Source organism: Patagioenas fasciata, chromosome 3, assembly GCF_037038585.1.
Source record: "Patagioenas fasciata isolate bPatFas1 chromosome 3, bPatFas1.hap1, whole genome shotgun sequence".
Taxonomy (NCBI): domain Eukaryota; kingdom Metazoa; phylum Chordata; class Aves; order Columbiformes; family Columbidae; genus Patagioenas; species Patagioenas fasciata.
The window spans coordinates 70037838-70062961 of NC_092522.1; positions in this window are offsets into that span (position 1 = coordinate 70037838).

Sequence of the window (25124 nt, forward strand, 5' to 3'; positions counted from 1 at the left end):
GTATTCAGAAGGAACTCAATCCTGCATCCTGCTTAGTAAGACGTAGGAGAATGTGTAGGTCAGCTACTCTTGGTGAGTGAGGAAATTACACCAGGGCCAGAAGACTATAGGAAAATAAAGAAGGAATTGACCCTCTGGGATCCTGTTTGGTTCTTTAATGGAAGTGTTGGAGAGGAGGAAAGAGAAACAGAAGCAGAATGTGGGAGGGAAACTGATACCAAGAAGAAAGGCAGGTGCAAGTAAGCTGCAGCCAGAGCGGAGCCCACAGCTGTGCTCAGCAGAAGATAAAACACCAGGACACATCCCATATAGAGGTGAAGATGCCCACTATAGATGTCCTGATGAGAGGTGGGGAAAGGGATACAGACAGGCAGAGAGGCTGATATAGGCATCCAAGGGACCTGATCTAGGGAGAGGACAGTATAACATAATCCTGATCTTTTGGAGAGGACGTAGGAGCTGCAGACAGCAGCTGAAGGGAGGAATCCAAATTCAGAGCAGAGCAGGAGACGCAAAACAGCAGAATGGCATGTGTGAGGGGTAGACAGGGCAGAAAAGAAAGGAGTTAGCATCTGTGTTTGAAGGAGGTGACAAAGGAGGTGAAATGAAGTCTGGGACTGTGCTGGGGAGTGGGAAGGAGATTTGCTGGAGAATAGCCTGATAGTAGCACAGCAATGAGCCATGGGGAAGGGTAATGGCAGCAATGCACTGAGGGCTGAGGATCTTACAAGGCTGAGAGTTAAGGTGGGACAAGTAAGAAATGTGAAAAGTTTTTTGAAAAAACTGAACCTGAAAGCTCAATAACTTCTTGCAGAAGGACCTCATTGTGTTGTGCCACTCTGTGAGGAATGGGAAGGAATGTTGTTTAGGTCTGGCACAGGAAAAATAAGGGAGAACAGTATCTCCTCTTTCTTGTGACAGCTGTTTCTTGCTAAGACATAGAAATTTCCTTATTTCACTATTTTCAACCTGTAATATTACATGCTAGCCTGGCTTTCCCTGGCAAAGGTTCCAGTTTCAATCTTCAACAAACAGGTATGGCAGAGCCCACAGGTGATTCTTTTTTCCAGACTTTTTAATAAGTTTGCCTGGGGTCTTGCAGTCAAATAAAGGACACGCTCCATGGTCTGGAGACCTTATCTTCTAGGTGGGATTTGACTGGGTTTTGTGGTTTCAAGAGAGTCCTACCAGGGTCTGAACAGACATTCCTCCCAACCACCACACCACATTTTTCACAGTCTGCAGTTCTGTACCAGATTTGAAGTCTGATGTTTAGTTGTGAGTTTCTGGGTTTGGACCAGCACTGGGACATTTCTGGACCTGTTTGACAGATTGTTCTGTTCCTTTCTTTTGGCAAAGTCAGCATTGGGGAGCACAGTGATCAAACTGCCTGTGCCTGCGCTGTGACATCAAATTTTCCAGCTCGCTGAAATACTAAAAAAAGTTGCAGAGATGTTGAGGAGGAAGGGGCCCCTCAATTGCTTTCACCGTGCTTGGTATCCCACCGCCAGTGCTTGTGCTCTGGGAGGAGGAGAAAGGTTGCAGGCTGTGAAAATAAAAAACCCAAAAGAGCGAAAGCTGCTTAGACTGGATTCCTCTGCTCCATTTATGCCCCTTTCTGTCACATGGCATTCATAGGGGTCATGGCAACAATGGGGATTGTGGCAGAGAGCAGGAGTATCCCATTCCTCCTTCTACCACCTCCAAAAAGTAGTAAAATACATTAATGATTTAAGCAATGGACTCGGGGGTAGGATTGTAAATTACTGTTTATTAGAATTAGAATTGCTATAGATGGGATGGTAATGGTTTCTATTTCAAAGCACATTAAAACCTACAGCAGTGATGTCTGTGGCAGCCCAGACCTCAGGAAGCTCATGTTACCTTTATAACTACAGTCTTTCTTTTGCTTCCTTTTTTGTATGGCACATGTTTGACATTTTATTTTTATATTATGGTTCAGGGAGTCTTTTAGTGAAGCCTCATGGCTAATTCTGGAGGACTGAAGACATCCAAACATTACATACCTAACTGCGCCAACCACCTGCTACATCTCCATGACAGAAGCAGGGAGGTGATATCAGTCTGGATTTACTATTTGCCTTTTGTAAGCAGCATGTGGGAATCTGAAGAAACACCCATACGGCTCATGTGTGCATGACATATCAGCAGCCTCTCCTGGGAACAAATGTCAGCTCTGTTTACGAATGTAGGTTCAAATGTTGGTTATAATAGCACGGTTGGTATTGCTACCTCAGAGATGAACTCTGATCAAACCTTTTGTGGTTTCCAGTTGCAGCTGGTTTGTGTTCCCTTCTCTTTCTCAAAGTCTTGGGAGAGGACAGGTGTGGGTCTTTCTACAATGCTCAGCAGTTATAATAACATTTATATGAGAAGGGAGACATTTATTAACATGCTCCCACTGCAGCAGCACCTATGTAAACAGAAACCCCAGAATGCCAGGAACTGCAAGAGTAGGTGTCTGACTACAGTGCCTGGCTCCAGGGAGCTCTCGGCCCAGCCAGGCAAGCAGAAAATGGAGGAGACACACAAGAAAAGTCTCTGTGGACTCCTGGTGACTGAGCAGGTAGTGTGGAAAGCCAGGATCTGGGGAAGGCAGGTCCAGTTTACCAGATCTTGAGCCACAACAACTGTTTACTGTCACTGGCCAAAGACCACCAGCCCTTAAACGACTCAAATAAGTGCTTTTGTGGGAATCCAAAATAAAACACTTCACTTTCAGCCAATTGAACTCTTATCCCTTGCTTAAAACTGTAGCCTGACATAAAAATTAAATTGTTATTCTGAAATGACAAATTAAACTCTTGTCTTAATGCCATTGAAACAAAACATTAAGACTTTAGAAATGCCTGCATCTTCCTCTCATCTTTTTGACAGAAGCAAATCTTTCAGTTCATAGCTGCATTACAAACCAGATATATTTTATATTTGCCAAAAATGCATTCGCTCAGGTCTACACATAGCCCTCCAGTTTCTGGAGTCAAATAAATGAAATGAAACATTATGTTTAACTTTTTAAACTGTGTGGTATACGCAAGCTGAAATATCCAGTTCAACTCAGTTACTATGCAGGGACCTCAAAGAAACCTCCCTAACAACCTTATAGTCCATCTTCCTTGCTCCTGACAGCAAGGATCTGATACCCAGTCTGATAAGTTTACTTTTAGCAACCCCATAGCTCCATATCAGAGCATGAACAACTGACAGCAAAAGCCACATCAAATGGAGACAAGGTGAGAAAAGTCTCTCTGTCTGGTGAAAGGCACTGATTAGCAGTGATGGCTGCATGTAATTCTCACATGGGAGCTTCAGCTGCTTGCCTTGGCTGTCTCTTGCTTGGTGGACACCTCTGCGTGGTGGGCAGATCATTGGTAGCACCAGATGATTGTTCAGCACTCTGCAGTAGCCTGACCCCCACCTGTTTGGGTTGGGTCACAACAACTTGATGTGGGAAGGATACTGATAAACTGGGTTCAGATGGAGCCCTCTGGAGGGTCCCTTTGCATTTCAGAAACTGAACCATAGTGGGATGTAAGTGGCAATCCAGTGTGCTCCCACAGAACACAGAGTCTCCTCCTCCTTGTGTCCTTCTCCTCCCCAACCCAATTTGTCTCGCTTCTGAAAATAGTTCTAAGAAGTTGACATTACAGGATCTTGATCTTCTAATTTTCATTGAAGTTGATTTTCTAATGGCTTATAAAAAAGCATAATTTAAAATATGCACCAAAAGTAATCCAAACAGACCCGTCTTTACCCTGGTGCTTAAATGTGAGAGAAGGCAGCTGTACTCAGCAAAATGGCCAAAGCAAAGTCTGACTAAAACTCTGTGATGCTGAGAAGGTCTGAAGTCATGGACCATGCTCTCCCCTAAAGCAGCTCTTTCTCTGCTTCTCCATATTGCTGCATGGTGTCTGGCATTCTCCATGTGTCTAAGCCCCTCAGGGTATGCAGCAGGCTCCCTCCCACCCAGGAGGGAGCTCCCCCTCTGCTAGATTATCTCTCCACAGGTAGGGATGAAGTTTCTGGTGTGGTTTTGTCTCCATGACAGGTCAAAAGATAATGAAGCCTTTAATCCTTTGTGGCAAGGAGCGAACAAGACTAATTGGGGAAACAGGGATCTGAATGAAAAATGGCTGCAGAATCAGCTTCATATTGATTAGTGTTTAATAAGGGCATCTTTAAAACTGCTGGCAATTTTTCTAGGGGTGAACTTATCCACATTATGTTACTGGAAGTCAGTAGCAGCAAAATGTCAAAGCCCAGGAGGACAGAGCACAGTCAGTTAAGTCTATTTTTTGAGAATTACCGGAAGTTCTTTAGACAAATGGTAATTTTGTTTGTATAAGAGCAGAACAATGCAATAGGTAGCATTTTCCTTGGGAAAGGAGTACAGCTCTTGTATGTGATTGTATAGAAATGAGAACCTTGGTGTTGTCAGGGGGTTTGGAAAACAACGGTGAGGCAGATAAACAGCCCCAAACCCCTCCAATTGGACATACACTGTACTGCTGTGTAAATAGGGACCAACTTACTTCAGGTAAAAAGTGAAAAGGTAGAGAAGCATATGATGAATAACAACAGCCAGGTTGCTGGTAGTCAAAGAACTACACTGTCACATGCCTGTACATGGCTATGGCACTGTCTGAAGAGATCCGGCCACTGTGAACTTTGGACTTGGTGCACACGGAAGGTTTCAAAGGGTTGTTGTGTGACCTGGTTGTGTGTGGCAGTGTGGGTTTGGGTGTGAAGTGGAACACAGGTTTCAAACCTGAAGGCTTCATCTAATCAACTGAATATGCATCAACCTTCTTCATACCAGATGCTCTCAGCTGGAGAGTGCAACCCTGAATATCTCTGCTCTCCTTCTCTCAACTGCAACCCCCAAATAATGCTGATAATCCAGTTGGTCTCTTCCAGAAATGAGTGTTTTATCAGGCAGATGAGGCTTTCACTTGGGCTGCCCGACAGAGCAGCAGCCTGCTTTGGGAGCGGCGTGGCCCCTCCAGCTTGTGGGCTCAGGGTTTCGCTGTGGAAGATGATCATCTGGATCCTGTTCATCTTCCCTGCAAATAAGGGAATCCGAGGAGTTTGTCTCTCATTTCTCCAGTGACACCAAGTTATGTAAACATGCGTGCTGCCGTTAACAGCTCACCATTTTTACTGTATGAAACATAATCAGTTTGTATAACGATATGGACTGATTTGGATATCCAGTCCAACACACTCTGCCTGTTGGCTAAACATTTTATTGTCGTTAATTTATGGGGACTGTGCTGACCTCTTTGAAGGACCGTTTAGAATTACGCTAGTTTCTGATGATACCACTGTGCAATTCAGTGTTTCCCATTTCCAAGAATTTGTTTTGTTTTCTTTAGCAGAGAAAGGACTTTTACAAGTGTTTGTTTGTTTTAGTTTTTGTTTTGTTCTGATCAAACAGAAATATTTCTATTTATATACTTAAAAAAAACCCTAAACACCCTGTTTCTCTCTCTCATTTTTCATTTTCTGATTTTTGGTCTGACACTGACTTCAGTGGCAGTTGAGGAGGCATGTGTTAGTACCTTGTTGAAAACATTGTAAGTGTCATGCCTAGAGCTGTTTGGGCCCCCAGTTGGACCCTGCCGCTGTACCCTGTGCACACTTTGAAGACTGGGTGCAGACACTCAGGAGTGTGTGCCTTGGCCAACCTGAGCACAGAGGAAACTATCAAACATTCAGAGCAATTGTTGACAATTTCCAGTCACCACTAATTGCTTGGGGCTTTCTTGGACCTCGGCCACATCTATACCTTTGTGTCCTTAATCACTAGGCACCCTTTGGATAATATGTCACACCTGGGACATAAGATAATTTATCACTTGCAGATGGATTAGCATCACAGCTCACTTAGACAAATTTTACTTTTGCCTCAGTCCCAGAGGCCCTTCTTTTATAGCACAGTTTTATCCATTAAAATTATGACTTCCAAAATTCTGTTGTATTTTATGGCTTCCAAGAGATATTTATGACCCTTACTGCTTAAGTGGACATTTCTAGAGATTTATTGCAGAAATAATTCAGGCAAATAGCTCAGAAGAGGTACTGCCAATAGGTTGCAGTTTAGGCTTGGTGTTGTTAAAAGACACAGAAAACAGTGTGCATATTTAGGTATGGATTCTTAATGCATAACACTGAAATGACACTGGGTATGTATTAAAAAAACTTGTCCTTATGGACTAGTTCTAGACAAAATCCAAACACTGAGTTTTAATCTTCCAAACTCCCTCTTTCCCCAAAGCTGTTCATATTTTTGCTTTTCTACAAAGTGTGAGAGATGAAAGCAAAAGCCAATTAAAAAGAATTTATAGCGTCAGAAGAGCTGAAATAGCTTATGCAGACTATCCCCTTGCTAATGCAACACTACTCCATAGCACATTTTCAGTGTTTTTACTGCTTTTGTTCTAAGATGTCTCATGAAATTAAATGTATGCCTTTTATCTTGGGAAGCTGTCACACATATTGTTAGAAAATCCCCTTTTCACTCTTTCTTTATACTTCCTTGTATCATGGTTGCCTTCAGATATTTTGAAAAGCTAAGTATAGAACTTATAGTGCCTTCATAGACAAGTCATGACCCTGAGATTTATTTTTCTCCTAGAAATCCAGAGCTCTGTACACTAAGCCTTAGATGTAAAGTAAGGAGATGACTGTGGTTCCTTAAGTCCTTGATTGCTAGAAAAGCTCATATAAAAGTTTTTCTGTAATCAGTTGTTTATCATAAGTTGTCTTTCACCAGTGACCTTGATATCTGTCAGACACAATACTCACCTAGACAAGGCTAGAAATGTTGCTGGTTTTTACATAGTAATTAAATCAGTTGTATATTGATGGATTTATGGAACAGAGAGAAAATCTATTCAAGAGGATTCTGAGACAAATATGTGACAGAATAGCTCTTAGTTCAGATATAATATCTAGTTTCTATGTCTAAATACAATGCACCAGGTAAAATCCTAATCATGCTGAAGTCAGGTCCTCATGAACAAATTTGTGGTTATTGTGTATTAATCTCAGCTGGCTCTTGAGATTCCAGGGGGGCCCACAAGTTGCCTGGAAGAAATGCACTTCCACAGGCCCTGTGAGGGGGGAGATGCGAGAGCTGTTTCTACTTTCCTAGCTGCTTAGTTTTGTCCTAATTGGGCTAATGCTATGGGTGGCTGGGGCCCCAAAAAACAGAGCTCAGGTTGCATTTTGACAGAGCCACTGAGGGCTTAACTTACTGCAAGGGGAAAGTTGAGTCCTGTCTGTTTGGTACTTTTAGGACTAGAACTGGTCATCTGTTTTATACTATAGAAAGTCAGAGGATTAGAAAAGTAGCCTCCATGGCTTACAGTGTGTCTTTGTGAGAAGTGACTGGTGCTGTCAGGCAACTCTAATACATTTCCCAGCTTTTTTCTCTTTGGGGTGAGTGTGAAGCCTTTTGCAGTACTGCAGCACAGGAGGAGAAAGCACTCTTGTTAGCTTGCCAGCTTCCATGCTTCCACTGTGCACCTATTTTTCAGCCATCAGTATCCTGATCCCTTAGAGAATCTGCTCTGTTAGACAGCTGAAGGGAACCCCAGAAGGTCTCCAAGTGCCTCTCTGGGAATGGCCCACCAGGTATACAGATGCTGGGCTCAAAGGGTCACATAGCAGCTAGAAGTATTTCACAAAATGCCTCACTCCTATGGATTTTAAGTGAAAATCAAAAAAGCTGACTTATCCAGATATGTAGGCTTGCAGTGCGTACTATGCATTATGAATCGGATTCCTAAATACTTCTAAAATCTGACACAGGTTACTGTTCAAAACACGAAAGTCACTGCAGCATCAATAACTTCTCATTAAGTTAACGTAATTCAAGACAAAAGACCAAATCCTTCCCTACAGCTGGTTCATCAATAGTTTTTACATCATGACACTATTTACCTGATGCATCAACTTGTATCTGTAACAGCTATGAATATGGCCCTCACAAACACTGAAAGGAACTGATTCCAAGAGGGGTGATCTGTTTGCAGAAGTGAATTCTAAGGGATGGTGGGAGGAAAACAGCCATGTTTAACTCTTAGTTAAAGGAAGCCTGTCCTCCTCTGTCTGGGGGAGGGACAAATGTACCTGTGGGAAGATATCCTGACTGCACATTGCATCAGGTCCAGCTACTAAATGGCACCCTTTGGTCCAGGCATCTCTGGCTCTGTCAAGGAGCTGCAGCTAATAGCAGAGCTGCTGTAGAAAGAGAAGGGGTTTAAATTAAAATAACGTGATTTAAGACTGACACGGGTCTTGGACTGACCTTTACACATGGCAAATTTTATCTTTCCAGTTTCTTTTCTCCCCTTTCTGCCCCAAAATGTGCTCCTTTTGCCTTCACTGCTCTCCCTTGCTGAATTTACTCTATAAGAGTTTTGTAACAGAAGTGAAAAAAACGAGAAACAGACACACTATTGTATGTTCAAGCCAATACAAAACTCTAAAACTAATCTTTGTTCTGGCAAGTCTCATGCAGCATTGACTGCTTTGCTGGCTATTTCATTCATCATGTGGAAAATGCATTTTACTGACTACCAATTACAAGAACCAAACAGTGGCTTTGTCAGTATTACATGGTAACCATTACCTTTGTAATTGCATAGTGACTGATGTACAGTATGATGTAATGACAGGTTAAATAAATGCATACTAATTTGCTAAAAGAAAGGAATGACAGCATGTTAACACAATTGCAAGTTATTTTATATGATTATACATAAAGTAAAGGTATACATTTATGGTAAAGGTCATGGAGAGCTGCTATGTTTCAACTTTTAAAAAATCTTTTTTACCTTTGAGATATTTAGAGATGAATAATCTCTCTGCACCCTGGTTAATAATGTTTGCAGAAGAAACATTTCAGAATGTATTAGAAATGTTGGAGTTCCCTTGACATAAGTCTTGAAACGTGGTGTGGGTTTTTTTGTTGTTGGTTTGGTTTTTTGTTTTTGTTTTTTTTTTTAGTGGGTAAAATGTTCCATTAGAGATTTTCATTTACTTACTGAAAACTCAGTAACAAATATATTTCGGCAACTACTTAAAACAACGAAGGCTTAAATTTTCAGTAGTATACGTTGTCATGTGTTAAAGCAAAAATGAACAGAAAATTACTGTGAGGTCAGTTATTTACAAAAAATGCCCCTCATGTAGCTAAAAAGGTTTCTGACAGGAGATATTGATGTGAAAAATGTCAGTGAAATATAATTGGGAGGTAGGGAGTTAATAACATTTCACAGATTGAGAAATAGTAAAATTAATAGTACAAAAAAGTCATAGTTGGGAAAAAAACTTCGAGGTGTTCAGTTCTGTGCTGAGAGCGCTACCTCAAGAACACAAATGAAGAGTGTGAGAGTGGTGTTACTGTGAGCCAGAATGACCAAGCAGTCACAAAACAGGTTTCCTCTGCATCCATATTTCAGGTTGGGTATCTAAGTTAATTTTCCTCCTAAGTCACTGAAAACACAAATTTCGCAGTTCACAACCTGCAGCTGGGATTGCCTTTCTGGCAGTGCCAAAATGGTAGGAAGGGACAGGGTTATGATTGTCTTGCTTTGGATCTGGCAGGTCCGGAGGAAAAGAAGGAAATAGTTATTTGGAAACCTGCATGTTCGGAAAGCCCGTACCTAAAATCCTTTAGACCCTTTCCTCACAAAATCTCTTGCCTCTTCCCCTCGTCTAAATTCACCTTCCAAAACCTCCTCTTGTATATAAACATGATGTTTCTTTCTTCCTGTTCTCCAGATTACATCTCTCCTTAGTCCTTTAACATTACATGCTCTTACTATAGGATGTCTTCTCTTTCCTTAAAAATAACAATTCACAAACAACTAAAGCTGTAATTTATCTTCTGCATATTCAATATATAAATCTTCTGTGGAAATGTTCTCCCTTGTAAATGCAGATATTTACAGGAGGGTTTCCTCTGTTGATGATAATAATCCCAACATCAGTTTTGTAATACGAAGGAAAAGGGAATGACTACATGATTTGAAAACCTGTATGATAGTCTTGAATGTAAGGTTTTAACTAGATACAATCCTTACATGTACAGACAGAGAATGGCTCAGGCCTTGGGGATGGCTGGAAGTCTTTCCTCTCTGGTTGGAAGTCAGCAACGTCCTCATTTCGGTGGAAGTGTTGCCCAAATTGAGAGGTTGTATTCCTGTTGTAGCCTTATTTTCTCATAAATATCAGAGGTAGGCTTCGTCATTTCAGGCTGGTTATGTAAAAGTGAGGAGCCTAAAGGAGATTTGATGACAAATTAAGGAACAGAAGTCATAGAAGAAATGCAAAAACATTCTAGCTATGTTTCTTGCCTACATGGCAAGATGCTAAACATGATGAAGCTAAATACTTTGGAAGGTGCCAAAATGCTTCTGATGCACAGAGGGGCTTGCGGTATGGTGGCATCTAAGAAGATCCACAGGAAAAGCTGTGTGAAAACAGCATCTGTCAGGCTGGTCTGTGAAGGGGAGCTCCAGTGGGACCAGCCTTCTGATACCACTTCTGCTGCTACTGCCACCCAGAAAAATAGGCTTTAAAGACAGGGCTAAGAAGTAGCATTGACCGTTATGGAAATGAAGCAAGAAGGTGTGAGGGGCAGACAGATTCCAGGAGCTAGAAGACCAAGGAAGAGAAGCTGCTCAGGTAAGGTGGGTATCATGTCATCATGCTGTGGTTTCTATCCCTAATTTCTCATTCTAATTTATAAAAATTTGAAAATTAAAAAATTACTGTTCCCTGTCATGCTGGACACATGAGCCTTGGGAATCTTGTCAATTATATCCACCATTTCAACTATGTTGAACAAAAATATAATTGAAACGGTGAAATTTTGTAATGACATCTGGAGGATACAGCCTTTTTCTGATACAGAAGACGAAGCAAGGTTATGTTCTTAGGTAGAAGGAACTAGTTCTTCCTTCTTCCCAAGCATACAGTAGATGTTAGGAACTGTAAGAAACTTAGGGAATCTAGGTTTAAGTTACAGAATGGCAGTATGACATGAGCAATCTTCAAATTATCATGTCTGGTAAGTCTTCAGAACTGATTGCACAGTATCTTCCATACAGTGGCTGGATGTGGTAATTATTAATGTATCATTACAACATAAATATATGATCACTCTGTCCTCCAATCTGGGAGTTCAGTTTAGTGAAATTATATGGTTATCAGGGAAGAGAAATTACCTAGATTGATACACAATCTTAGTAAATTCTAGTAACTGTGTAAAGTTGCATAATTGCATTCAGTTATTCAGCAATATCTTTTTTCTGTAATTTCTGCTTACCACCATGTAATTACAATGTAATTGCATGGTTATTTCACCTTATAAAAGAAGGTAAACCATAAAGATGCAGAGCTTGCTTCACAGGCCCTGCTTAGCTTTAAACAGAGGAATAACCCTAGATGAGGTCAATGTGGCTTTCCCTGGGCTTGATACTAAGCAGGGATAGGCACAACAACATAAACCATGCCAGATTTCAAACCTGCCTTTGAGTCTAAGCAGGGAAACTCAATCTCATTTTGGAATACCTTGGGGAAATATTTCTAGAGACTTGGCCTATTATGTTCTACTATCACCCTTGGTGACAGGGCAATGGTTTCGATGACTTAGTATGGCCATTCTTAGGTTCTTATGCCCCCGAATTCACCAGTAGTACCTCCACAGAGTCCTTGGTGTGACTAACAGAACAATTTTGAAGAAATTGTTAGTACAAAGATACCTGTACCTAGTTCAGACTTGAAAGGACGTGTTACATTTAGGAAAAATACCAGTTTAAATGGGGTATATAAGTGGGATTTCCTGACCCTGTTTTAAAATTTAATGTATATGCTAGTAAGGTGTTCCTTAAATGTTGATTTTGCTTCACAAATTTCAGCAGATATGGCTATTCAAAACAGAAAAGCTGTCAGGAAATCGAGCACCAAAACAGTCCAGAGAGACCAAAAGTGGCTTGTGGCCTTTTATAAGTATAGCTCTTCTCTCCTGAGGTAACAAGTCACTCTGTTCTTTCTTGCTTGAGCAAACCTCAAGCAATATTTTAAATATTAAGGGAGTATTTCAATGAAACCTATCTTTTCTTCTGACATTCTGAACTTAAAAAAAAGGGGAATTCATCTCCAATTTGTAGCATCAGCAGCTGATGTGAATAGTTTAAGACTGCAGCAAAGACTGTCACCAAAACTGAGAGAAAAAAACACATATAGCTCAGTGTATCCTATTGATTTTAACTGGCTGGTTACAGCTGTAGAGGTTCATAAAGAAAATTAATATTATTAGATGTTGTCCATTCAGACTGAAATGAGTCTGTTCAGTCCCAGAGAGATGTTGCCTCATTTTAATCACACATGTGGTTGCAATGTGAAGGATGAAATTCTCTGTCTTTTCTTTTGTATATTAGAGAAATATTTCCCCACCTTCTGTTTTTGTCTTTCATATATTACACTTTTCTCAGATTTTGCTCAAAACTATTGAAAGTGAATGGCTCACCACACCTCTGCTCCTGCCTCCTGCTACATTAAATCAACATGTATAAAACACAATAGCAATTTGCTCCCAGGACTGTGATCTTCAGTGTTGCCCTGGAGAGCAATGATGTTGGAAGGAGAAGGCATGAGGTGGGATAAAATCAGATATTGCATAGGCGTCCAAAAGGAGCTGTAAAAATGTGGTCACTTACAAGTGCAAATCTGGTTTATTTTTCAAGTATTAAAAACAGACATTGCCTTTGGCTGCAGTTTGGAGAAATGTGTCTTAGCAAATTTCCTGACTGAACTAAAGAATTATTCAACATTGCTTAAAGACTTGATGCTATGGTCTAAATAGTAATTAGCATACTTGTTATTTGCATTGATGCTTTTCTCTGCAGGAAGCAGATGTAACAGAAAATATGAAAGTGATAAAAATTTTCATTTTTCATCAGTCCTGAAAGTAACTTGGGATATTGTTTTATTTTCTTTATTTTGCCATCCCATAATTTACTATCCAGAGGTCTACTAACATCACTCATCTAAATACAGAGAGACAAAACTAGACAGAGATCAAGGAGTACTTCAGCACAGTTGGCATGGCAGAAAGCCATTGAGATTAAACGGTGATCCATAAAGGATGCTCTGTAATCCCAAGATGTGCATCAGTAGGAGTAATGAACTACATGACATTTTTACTGATGGTAATGTCTGGCATTCAGAGTATTTAGCGTTTGGCAGTGATGAGCAGCCAGCCAAGACAGCAGTGAAATTTGGAACCATTTGAGATCTCCTCTGAGTGAACAATTTACTTCTGTTCCTTTGTTACGAAGTTGACAATCTGGAATTCATGGCTTGCCTGGTGATCAGCTGCCTTGAAACAGGGGAATGAATCAGCCTCTTTCTATGACGCAGTGTTTTCTTAGATTATGTATGGTCTGTTCTGTGGCACTTAGTTTCAGACAATGCTTCATCCTGACATTCATCTTCTCAAATCCATACCATAGCACAGACCGATGTCTTGGGAGCCTTATCCAGAAACAGTGAAGGAAAATGAAACAAAGCAAAGCAAAGCAAACCAAAACGCAAAAAAAAAAAAGAAAAAAGAAAAAACTTGATTTATGGAAAAATATCTTCTGTTCCTTACAGTTCTACGCTTCAGAAGGTCAGAGATCAGAAAATAATTTCAATTCAAGATTTCAATTTAAAGAAGTAAAAATCTTCCTAAACATTCTCACAGCAAGAACTAAGGAATTAATAAAATTCATTAAGAAAAAATATTAGAAGAATTAGATAGCACCCAGCTTTGTGAAAAGCAGTGAACGAAAGGGGTGGCTAGACTATGATAGCCACTCCTTTGAAGGTTTCTGAAGACATTTTCCTCTTATGCTGGAATGAAAACTAAATCTTCTGGAAAGTAAGCTGTATAAAAACATCTGCTTTCAGGACAAAATCAGACTCAAGACTTTTCAGTGTCTGATTCAGAGTAGATTCTTCCATCTCTGCACAGGCAGGAAACGACATCTTCCTTTCTGGTACCTAAAAAATGCAAAACAAGTAGTGAGGGATAGAGAGAGAGAGTGGGAATTACTTAATCTACTTTAGACACCTACAGGGGAAATGCCTTAATGTGAACTAGTGGCTCCCTTTATAATCAGAAGTGGGTTTAGGCAAAGAGCAATACAGGTGTTTCTGAGATGCAATTTACTTGCTGCAATTAGGTCTCTAAGTTAAGATGTTTGCCCTAGAATCCTTTCGCACTCTTCAAAAGTGGGCTCGCACTGAGACTCCAGTGTTCATTATCAATATGTGGTCATATATCTGAAACCTGGGTATGTTTCAAGTCCTTTCTTAAACTAGTTCATGCACAAAAAGAACTAGATTCTGAAATCTTCCTTAGATAAGTTCTCATGACCCATCAGTTCACTACTTTAATTTCATTGTGTCTTCCTCAATCTGTGAAAGCACTGAAATAATTTAGATGGAGACATTTACCTAACAAACATCTATATTTAAGTAAGGTATTTATTTTCTTCTCCTTCAAAGCTCTATAAGAAAAAGTACCTTCCATGAACATTTTATTGAAGCTAATACTACTCCAAACAAGACACCAATGAAAGGGCAAGATTTCGTCAAAGCTTCAGCTTTGTGAGTATTTTCCAACTAGATTGCTTTGAAAAGATGTAACTCTATGAGTTGAAAATATTCAGCTGTGTCTTTCCCCTCACACAAACAAAAGTTGCTGTTGGTTGAAATACAACATTAAGTAATGTATTCTATCATGGGGGGCAAGTATAATGTATTGAAGCAGTGGGGGAAAAGAAGTTGTGCTCTTCTCTCTGCAGCACTTTACCCATCTTCATAGAAACACCTTTATGTGGGCTGCCTGGCTTCTGGACTGGGAAAAGAGATCAGGCCAGTGCAAAGAGTGGTCAAAATAAATGTATCACACAGTCCTGCAGAAAGTGTCTGCTTTACTAACGCTTATCTACTTTGTCTTCAGTCATGAAGAAAGTAAGAGACAGAATATATGACACCTGCTATTTTATTGCCTTTGCAAGTGATATTTTTTTCTGTTTGGTAAAAATGTGTATTATTGTTTATCTTAAAATTCCTCTGCCAGGCTGATGTCATGCTCTGCACATTATGAGAAAAAATACTGCAGTGATTTTTTTTTTTTTCTTACTTTCCAGAAATGTAGTGTTGCAACTACTGGCAAGTTGCATACACAGAGAACAGATGCTACCACATTTAACTCCTCATTGGATCTTTTATCTCCACACAGTAGGCTTTTTATTTTCTTTTTCTTTTCCTTAAAAGATACCATTTATGAAAGGTTCAATGTGATCTCCACTTGAAATCTCAGTTATGTGTACATCGTCAAGCCCTCAAGTTCCTCTGATTCAGTCTCAGCGAATGAACAAAATATGAAGTCTTTAGCTCATAACTCATTCTCCTACCCAGTTACTCCCTTCAGTTGCCCTGGCCTGCCCCTTCTAGTCCAGGTACTTTCTCTAGCCTCTGGCTCGTCCCAGTCCTGTCTAGCTTTTTCTCTTGCCCCTCAGTGTGCCTTATCAGCTTTTCTTTAAAAAATTGACATCAAAGTTACTAGATTGGGGGTTTCTTTCTAATTCTAACACAGTTTTCAAAACAGTATTTTACTCTGAGTGTGAAGGAATGAAAGGCTGAATATAATAACAGTTATTTCTTTAATTTGTTGTAATGTCATCCCTGAGCACCACAAATCTTTCTTCAGGTTGGTCCTCACAGCTCATTTAGTAAGGGAAACATTTTTCACCTTAGATACTGGCATTCCCTCTGTTTATTTACCTGGGTCAACCTGTAATCTCCTGGGATTTTTCTGAGATTGCAATAAAGTCCTTGCAAGACTGTGCTCCACCTTGCATGAGCTCAGTTCAAGAAGGCTTTATTCACATGATATACCAAAATGTAAACAAAAGAGACAAACAGCCGAGGTACCTGAAGGGAAAAACTCTGATGGGGACAGTGACAGCAACACAAACAGCATCTCAGACTTAGTTTCATCCTTCACTGTTGTGTTGTCTTCAGTGTTGAGAAAACAAACAGCAAAAAACCTGAGCTTTCTGTGGAAAATAGATAGTACCTGCTTCCCTGCCCCAACATCAGTTGTCCTATGGCATTTTTCAGAGCAGTGACTGTAACAGACACAGACACAGGGAAAAAAAATGCTTCTCCCAGTTTCCATGTCTGTATCTTATCACTTCAAGAACGGCTTTAGAAAAAAACTTAGTAAGTTGGAACAAGCAACCAGATCTTGCAGTTGGCTCCACAGTCAGTGAGACCCTGCGCAGGCCCAAGAGGCTGGAGAGGGAACCTCTAATGACCTGGCTGCTGACCAAGATCAAAATACGTTTACCTTTCATTCCATGTGACATAAAGCTAATACGATGTTTTAGAGATGGTGTTGAACCAAAACATTGGCTCTGTGCCCCATTTGAGGACACAAAGCATCAGAATCTAAACTCAGAACTAAGGTCTGAAATTTATGGCCATTTTTTATTGGTTTGCTGGAGAGAGGAAAAATCCCAGCTATAAACCACTGAGTGTTGGAGGACAGTTATCTCCCAGATCAAGACCTTGACTCTGCATCTTGCATGTAGCTCAAAGTTTGCTTGCTCATTTCCCATGAGAGTCATCTTTGGCTTCGTCTATATTGGTAAATTAAAGGTGCTTTGGATAGTTCTCTGGCACTGAGCCCAACCCACATGTGAGAGTCTGTCCGCGCCATTAACTGCTCTTGCCCTCTAGAGCAGGGTGGCTGCACCCCAAACTGTCCATTTGAAATGATCCGGGGCCCACTGTAGGGGTGCTTGCATAGCCTACCCTTGGAAAAGGGCCTGCATAACCCCACCTCCTAAGATAAGCAAGTGGCTGTAAACAGCACATGTGGATTGAGTACAAAAACCTGCCCCAAAACTCATTGTGTTAAAGAAGATGATCATAAACCAGAATAAACAGTAACCAAGAAATTACGAAGAGAATTTTGAAACAAAAAGGGAGAAGAAAATGAAATATAAAATAGAGCTTTCAATTTGTACCAAGGTGAAAGACTTTGATGTGGAAACAGCGGTACTCAAAGCCTGGTGTGACACCTCTGGGAACACACTGCAGCACCCTGCCCTTGGGCAGGCCAGGTAGAGCCTGCTCCCTGTAGGGTACCGGGAGCAACCAGCACCCAGCAAGTGAGCAGGCAGCGGGGGACCCCTTGGCTGTGCACCCTGACCTGCTGGGCACCAGCGGGTTTCAGGGAGCAGCAGGGTTAAGTGGACAGCTGGAGATCCTCCTTGGCCGAGTGTGCATGTGTTTGCCTGTGCATGTGAGTTTAAAAGTTTTTGGGATTAGGTCTGGAAGGGTGTTGAGAGGTCTTTAGGTGTTTATTAACATTTTAGAAAAGTCTAGCACTGTGATTTATCTGTTGTGTTACTGATATTGATTCTGAATGTGTAGCTGACTGATTGTTAGTTAATTACTATCATAAACAACAAACCACTGCAACTCTGATTTGACTTAAACTCTGTGAACTCAGTGGTTTTCCCTTGCGACAGCTCGTGCTAGTCCTTGAACTGCATGCAGGCATTGTCTGCAGCAGTGCCAGGCTGTCCCAGTAAAGCAGGACCAGGGTCTAGTCTAATGCTTCTAAGAGTGTGGACAACCAAATTGAAGTGCCCAAGAACATTTATTTGATTTACCTAATTTACCAGTATAGATGTAGCCTATATTTTTCTCATGAGGAGGTCAGCATCTTATCTGAAACACGTACTTCATCTGGTCCTTTGGAGAGGTTCTCCCATAAATGACAGGAAACAAGCAGTGTCTGTAAGGATCTGTACCTGGAACACCTTTTCATTTAAGTGAAATGTAGCAATTGTTGTGGAAATTGGCACAGCATCATCTGGTGAGCAGTTTGAGAGAGTTATGTGCACTGGTCCTTCACCCTTGTATCCTCATGAGATTTTTAATCTTTGTTTACATATTTTTACATTACAATTATAAGTGAAAGTTTGGACCAGCACTGGTATGATGATGCCCAGAAGTTCACATCTATAACTCCTCAAGATTTTGGCATCAGTCCCTGCACATGGGATTCCAACCTGACAGTGGTGACAGAGAGTCCCTGTAATACCGGTAAGAACAATTTTAATGCCAGTTACTCATGGGAGGAGCCACCTCACCTTGCTTTGGCATCTAATTCAGCACGTGGTGAGGTGACAGTAGGAAATAAATCACTTGACTCTGCTCATGAGGCAGAAGGTAGCATCTTGGAGAGGCCCCAGAAGACCAGGTACTCAGTTCAGGTGTTGGGGCAAGCAGGCAGAGCATTGTCCTGGAGACCCTCAAAGATGTTTTCCTTCCACTGGGCAGGTGGTGGTGATTGACAAGCTGCTTGAAACCTCAGTACAAGTTTATTGCAGGCAGACTGGATCTTGGCTGGTGATTCCTTTGGGTCTGATCTAACACCTAGTAAAGAAATTGGAAATTATCTCACTTGCTCCACTCAGTTTCACAAGCTTCTTTTACATTAGTCTGTCTTGCTTTCTTCTCTCTTGTGATTAATATAGGGTTCGCAAGAGGAGGAAATGTTCAAATACAAACATTCTCACCTGAAGATCGGTATTTTCTCTTTTTGGGGGGGAGGGCAAAGACAGCAAGGTGCCTTTTCAGACTGTTTCAGTGACAATTGCTTGCTCTTCAGCCACATCTATGGAGTGCAGGCCTTTGCAGAAGCCCCCAGGCTGGCTCTCAATGAAAGTGTGTTGACTGGACTAATATTTGTGGTTGTTTTAATTGCATGTGATTTAGAGTAACAGTCATAAAGTGCAGAACAACAGTCATAAAACGTAGTGCAATATTTTAAATTTGGGTATTCTCAGCAGAGACTCAATGCAGTCTAGGAAAAGCAGGTAGAATAAAAACTATGACTTGCATATACTCTAGTGTCCTTCTATGACATATAACACTACAGTAGGATTCTCTTATTGTTCAGGAAAATTAAAAAAAATAATCAGTTCCCAAAATTCTGGATTATTAACTAATGTTAAAAATATTAGTGCTGAGGCAAAATCACTTCACATGCTATCAGTGACTGTGTTGTTAAGTCTACTTTGGTCTATAGCCTGACCTAAATTCTTTCCACTCTCTCTTCTTATAAACTGAAGGCTAGCTCTACAAGGGGATTTAGGCATGACATCACCACACCTAATTTGCTGTATGCATCCAGATCCTTCAAGTAGCTACTCACCTGACGGCCACTGAGGAGCACAGCTCCCATGTACATTAATGAGAATTATGCTCCTAGATAGCTTTATAATGCGTACATTTAAGGACCATGGGTGAGCCTGCTGTAACTTGTAGATAATTTAATAAACCAAGTCTTCTTTTTAAACCGAGGTATCAAAATCACCTCATTTAGCAATGAGCAGTTGTCTCTCTCATTTTGTTTAAATTATGGCCAGCGGTGGTGGCACTCGTGTTTCATGTTATGTATTAGTCTGCATAACAATCCCTGCTCTCTGGACTATTCCTGTATTTTAGCAAATGATGATCTACTGAAAAATGTGTCAGAAGTCCAGACCACATTGACTGGGATTGAGTTTGCCCCTACAGCTGCTTGGTTTTTCTGCTACACAATATGGCCAGACTTGTCTCTCTGGACCATGACTCCTACACCGCTACTTGTGACAGTGGCTCTGCTGTAGCAATAGGGCAGTACTGATTTAAAAATGGGTTATAAACTCCATGGTTTCAATCTCAGAAAGCTCTGGAGAGAATGGAGTTCAGGTTTCACCTCTATGAATGAGTACTCCAACCAGTAGACTCATAAGCAAAAGATCTTATTGCCTGTTTGTTTTTAAGACCAAGGCTGGTAGTGATCGCCTCCTTTCAGAGAAAAAACAAAGTCATCTAGCACTGATGTGGACAGCAAGGCTCTGGAGAAGTGCAAGTGCCTGAACTTGACTTTAGACAACACTGAAACTTTCTGGGTTTTTTCTGTGTGGTTTTTCTTTTTTTTTTTTCCTCCAAACTTCAAAGCCTTTTATTAACTAGTTTGGAGTCTTATTTGCATAAACTGCTATTACTGGGATCGTATACCCATGTTCAAGGCATTTTAGTGTCCAAGTTTGGAACCTACACATCCTGCCTTAAGTTACACAGGAAAGTCTATGGAAGAGCCAGGAGCTGGATATGGATCTCCACAGGTCCTGCAGTTCCCTAACTACTGTCATGTTTTGGCTTCTTCCTCAGCTGAAGCAGAAGAGAGCTTGCATATTTACTACAATTTACTACAATTTAAAATTTACTTTCCTGGATTTCTGGGTTTGTGAGTTGGTGGCCCAATAACCATTGCCGAATATCTATTTATTCTACTTTCAGAAGAGAAATAGCTGACTGTAGGTGTCTGGAAAACTTTATCTGATTTGAGTTCAGAGATCCATCTCCTAGATATTTGGGCTGGCAAAGCTTAGCAGGCACTGTCATCTGCAGCTGAGAACCACAGTTCCCCTCAAAGCCTTGGAAAGTTGTATGATACAATCCCATCAAAACAGAACTTTTCCTCCCTCCTCCCGCAACTGGTGATTCTCCTTCTAGGAGTTCAGTTGACTGTGATCCCAGGCTTAGTTTTGATACAACCCAGCTGTGCAACCTTAGGTCAAACTTTAGAGAAAATGTTGAGTTATGAGAAAGAGCTGTGAGAAAGTACGTAGACTAGAATCAGTGAGATTAAAAGGTAAAACTGGAGGTAGAGGTAAGATTGTAGGGACAGGCACAGGTAACGACTGAAGGATTTAGGGAGAAAATCACTGACAAGAAAAATTATAAAATCTTATGACAGAAGACAGTGAGCCAGAAGACAACAACTGAGTGACACTGAGGACCAGCCAGCTCCCAGGAATGGCAGCAAAGGCTGATGCTTTCCACCTGACAGATGCCCGCCTGGCCAGCAATGTCCTGCTGGTGTCTGATTATGGGTGGTGAGCATGCTAATGCTTAGCTCCTTACATCCTAGCTATTCATTGTGTGCTCTATCCAATACATAATTGTCTTGTGGGGTTTTTTTGTTGTTTATACCCGATTTGCAGAATTTGTCTCTTCATGCATGGTAGAAGTTGCCTGAATAAAGAGAGCCAGGGGACAGAATAACGACCTGTAAAAACATGGCTCTGCACTGCTGTACCTTAACAGAGAGTAATATAGTATTACACAGAGTACTGTTAAATCATTAAGGGTACTTTTATATTGCATATTTCCTTCCCAAGAACTATTACACATAAGATGTGCTGGTTATAATGGGTTAGAAGTCTACAGCTGCCTAACTGGAGACACATGCCTGTCTAACTGTAACACAAAGAGTGGGAAGTATCCCAGAGGAGTTCAGTGCTTAAAAAAAAATGCCAAGACCAACATAGCTCTCTCACAGGCAAAACCTACACAGACTTAGCAAAGAAAAGAGGTTACTGAGACACAGTCTCACTTGGCTGTTTCTAGCACGAGTAGTGAAGAACAGAAGGCTAAGGAACAACATTGCTTGTGCAGTATGTGCCTGCAAATGCCCCTAACACTGACAGTCAAAACATCTCTTGCCATGTTTAAACATCAACTTCTACATCACTGCCAGTAGAAGGGTGATGGTTCTTAAGGTCTGCATGAGATGACTCGGCATTTCTCAAGTCTGGGCATACAACCTAAGAGGGAAAATCCTGATACAACAAGAATTGTTGATGGAAAAATGACCAAGTTGTCAAATTTGAGGATGCCTAAAATTAACAATCAAAACTTTTATCATTATTGTGAAATCCAATTCCATTTTCTGTAGTAAGAAATGGCATAAACCAACTTCAATAGTATGTTAAAAAAGGCAACTTGTGATTATTGGCATGTATAAAGTTGTCAAAATGTTCCCTCTCTTGATGTAGTGTCAGCAGCTTTTGGATTTTTGTAAATATTCTGCCTTCCTCAGTTGTTTATTTGATAGTACTTCCTTTGAGTATAACTCCAGTTATCTAAAGTAGAAGATGGTGAAGCAGAATACTCTGGAAACTGCATATTAATGTATCATGCCTTTTATTTATAAACTCCAGGCTTCTTCAGATTTTTCTTTTATTCCTGTATAAATGTGAACTTTTCAACTTGGATAGTCTCGCAAAGCATTGGAAAAAAAAAGTACAAAAATTGCCAGTGGAATCATATATCTTAAAGTCATTCATGTTCTGTTATATAAAGTCCTCAGTTATTTTATAATGGTTATTTTATATTATTCTCTTTCTTTTCTTCCTTCTTTCTTTTTTTTTTTTTCTTTGTTTCTTTCTACATTCAGCTGATTATGTCCATGGAAACTAGCCCTAATTATAGCTTTACAGGCAGGCCATGTTTTCCATCATTGGCACATGCTGATGTAACTCACCAGGGAGTAGCACAGGACCAAGCTGCTGTTTTCTGTTATGCTGCAAATCAGAACAAGATTGGTATTTCTGATTAATCATTTTTGCAAGTGGCCTACCAATTCCCTGCCAGATTATCATGTAATAAATAAAAACATCACCAAAGACACTATGGTCAGCACTGATCAAAAAAAAAAAAATTATAATCTTTCAAGGAAGATGTTTCTAAGTTTGCAATGACTGTACTGATCTTCATGATCAAAGTTCATTTTACCCATAAAAAGCATGAGTGTTCTTCTTGCATGTGCAGAAACCTATCTATATATATATATCATCCCTTCACTCACCCTTGGTGCAGGACCATGATGTGGTGGCCTGTGACACCTCTGGGCAGGCTGCTGTGGAGATGCATGGACTATACTGGTGATGCAAGGGGTGGTACAAGGATGCCTCCAAGCCCTGCTTTGCTAGATGATTCCATGATGGCTGTAAGACATGGGAATTCTGGGACACTGCTAACCAAAGAGGGAGCCTGGGAAAGTCTTTTTCTCCAACAAGGCATCATTGAGACCTCCAGAGATGCAGGAGAATGCACCAGCAGAAACTCAACAGAGGGGCAGCAGCAGGCAAGGGTGCTCACCAGCCCCCACCGGCTATGGCTGCTCCCCATGCTGGCCTGGGGAGCACTGCAAGGGGGGAAGGTGGGAAGCCTGCCTGGGAGGGTTGGCGTGGCCGCTGCTTGAGTCCATCATCCCAGCTCTGTGTGGAGAGAGAGGGCCCTGAGTGAGCTTTCCTCTCCTGGCCAGTGAGGAAGCTACCTACCACAGAGAGGGATGCTTTGGCTGGGGAAGGTGAGCCAAGCTGCCTACTCGGGAGCCAGCACTCACTCCACAGCTGCTGCGGTTCGGGAGGCTGCTGGTCCCTTTGCAGCTGCCTGCCGTGCTTGGTGGGAGGGCGAGGGAGATTTCGGCTGCAGGCGGTGCTGAACGTCAGGCCATTAGCGTGGTGAGACATGGGCGAGCGGGTGGTGGCTGGCCCCCGTGAGACCTTGGAAACACCATGCAGGCAACGACGCTGGGTGGATGCCAGGGTCGGTCTCTTATGACTGCTGTTATTCCTTTGCACTTTAGCCCCTGTTTTGACTGCTGCTTATGCTAATCCCTATTCATTTCTTTAAAGCCAAAGGTCCTCGGCAGAAGACAATACATGTCTCTTAAGGCAAGGGGCCATCTCAGCCCTTGTGGGATGGAATAAGAATGAAATTAGCTGAAGTACAAGGATTTCAGATAGCACACTGATGAGACTGCTGTGCCCAGGCAGATAAGGTGAACCTTTTGTCAATACAGTTTTGATCTCTGGCCTTTTCCAACCCTTTCTCTTCAGGAACAGATTTTTGTAGGGGTAAACTGAAGTTGTGAAACTATCGTACTTTTCTGCAGCCTTCACAGTACGTAAAAAGAAACCATTTTGGTTATTACTGTTACCTCTTTTGTTTTAATCCACCGTGCACTTGTCCTTGGCTGAAGTTTTTGCTGACTTTAAGAAAAACTTGCTTTAAAACATCTGAGAGTTTAAAAAAACATTTTTTTTTTTCCGCTTTCACCCTCTGAGTTTTTGAGCTTCGTCTATGTATTCTATAGCAACTCATGAATTATAAGTACTGAAATGTACGAAAGTGTATTAAAACAGGTTTACATTTCTGAATTTTTTTTTCATTCTACTGCATCAGGCAGTGTTAAACTGACCACAAACCTGGAAATATAATGCCACAACACCGGGAACTGGAGATTAGCTGTTAGAGTTCAGAGCCATCAATGTTCAGGCACATGTGCGCTCCTAATGACACCACTCATTCAATCACATTTTAGCAGCCTCCTGGCAGGAAGCACTGATTTGCTTAACTCTATTAAGCTTAGATAAGAAAGGTAAATAATATGTCTACCCAATATAAGACAACCACTCCGAAATAAGTTTGACGTTGTCCAATAATCACTCTAGCATTTTTGTGGCTTTAACACCTATTGAATGGCACAATGAGTGAAAAAAAAAAAGAGAACAAGAGAACGAACACTCACTTGTTTCTTTAACCTATTCGAGGTGAATTATTAGGAAGGACAGCCAACACTCGGGCTAAACGCTAACAGATGTGGCGCCAAGTGTGCCATTTAGACACTGGTGGTTTGCTGTGGAGCAGTAGGAAGTGGCCGCAGTGGGTGGCAATGGAAGCTGGTGTCTGGGTGGGGAGTGGCTGGGGGAACACGACCACAGCTTCCCAGAGAAATCCTGCCCAATGATGGGGCTGGTCTAAGGGCCCTGTTTAATCTTTTTACGTGATTTCTGTCAGGAAACGTCTTGTTACCAGGCATGTCTTTGACAGCGACCCTGGCCATGAGGCAAGTAAAGGGGTCAGGTCTTTTGGAGGGCATGAGCAGCTCTAAAATCGCTCTGTCAGGCAGGAGCTAGTACAGACCAGCCATCAAAGCCATGGGGGCTGAAGAGAGAGTCCTCCCTCAGCTCGTTGGACTCACTCAGGATGTGATGAAGCAGTAACTTCACCACTGATAGGTTTAGGAAGGGTTTTCACAAAGTCACTGATGGGTTTTGGCATAAGATGAGTCTGGTATCCATTAAATGTGAGCCTGGCATGTGCTGGGCAGCAAT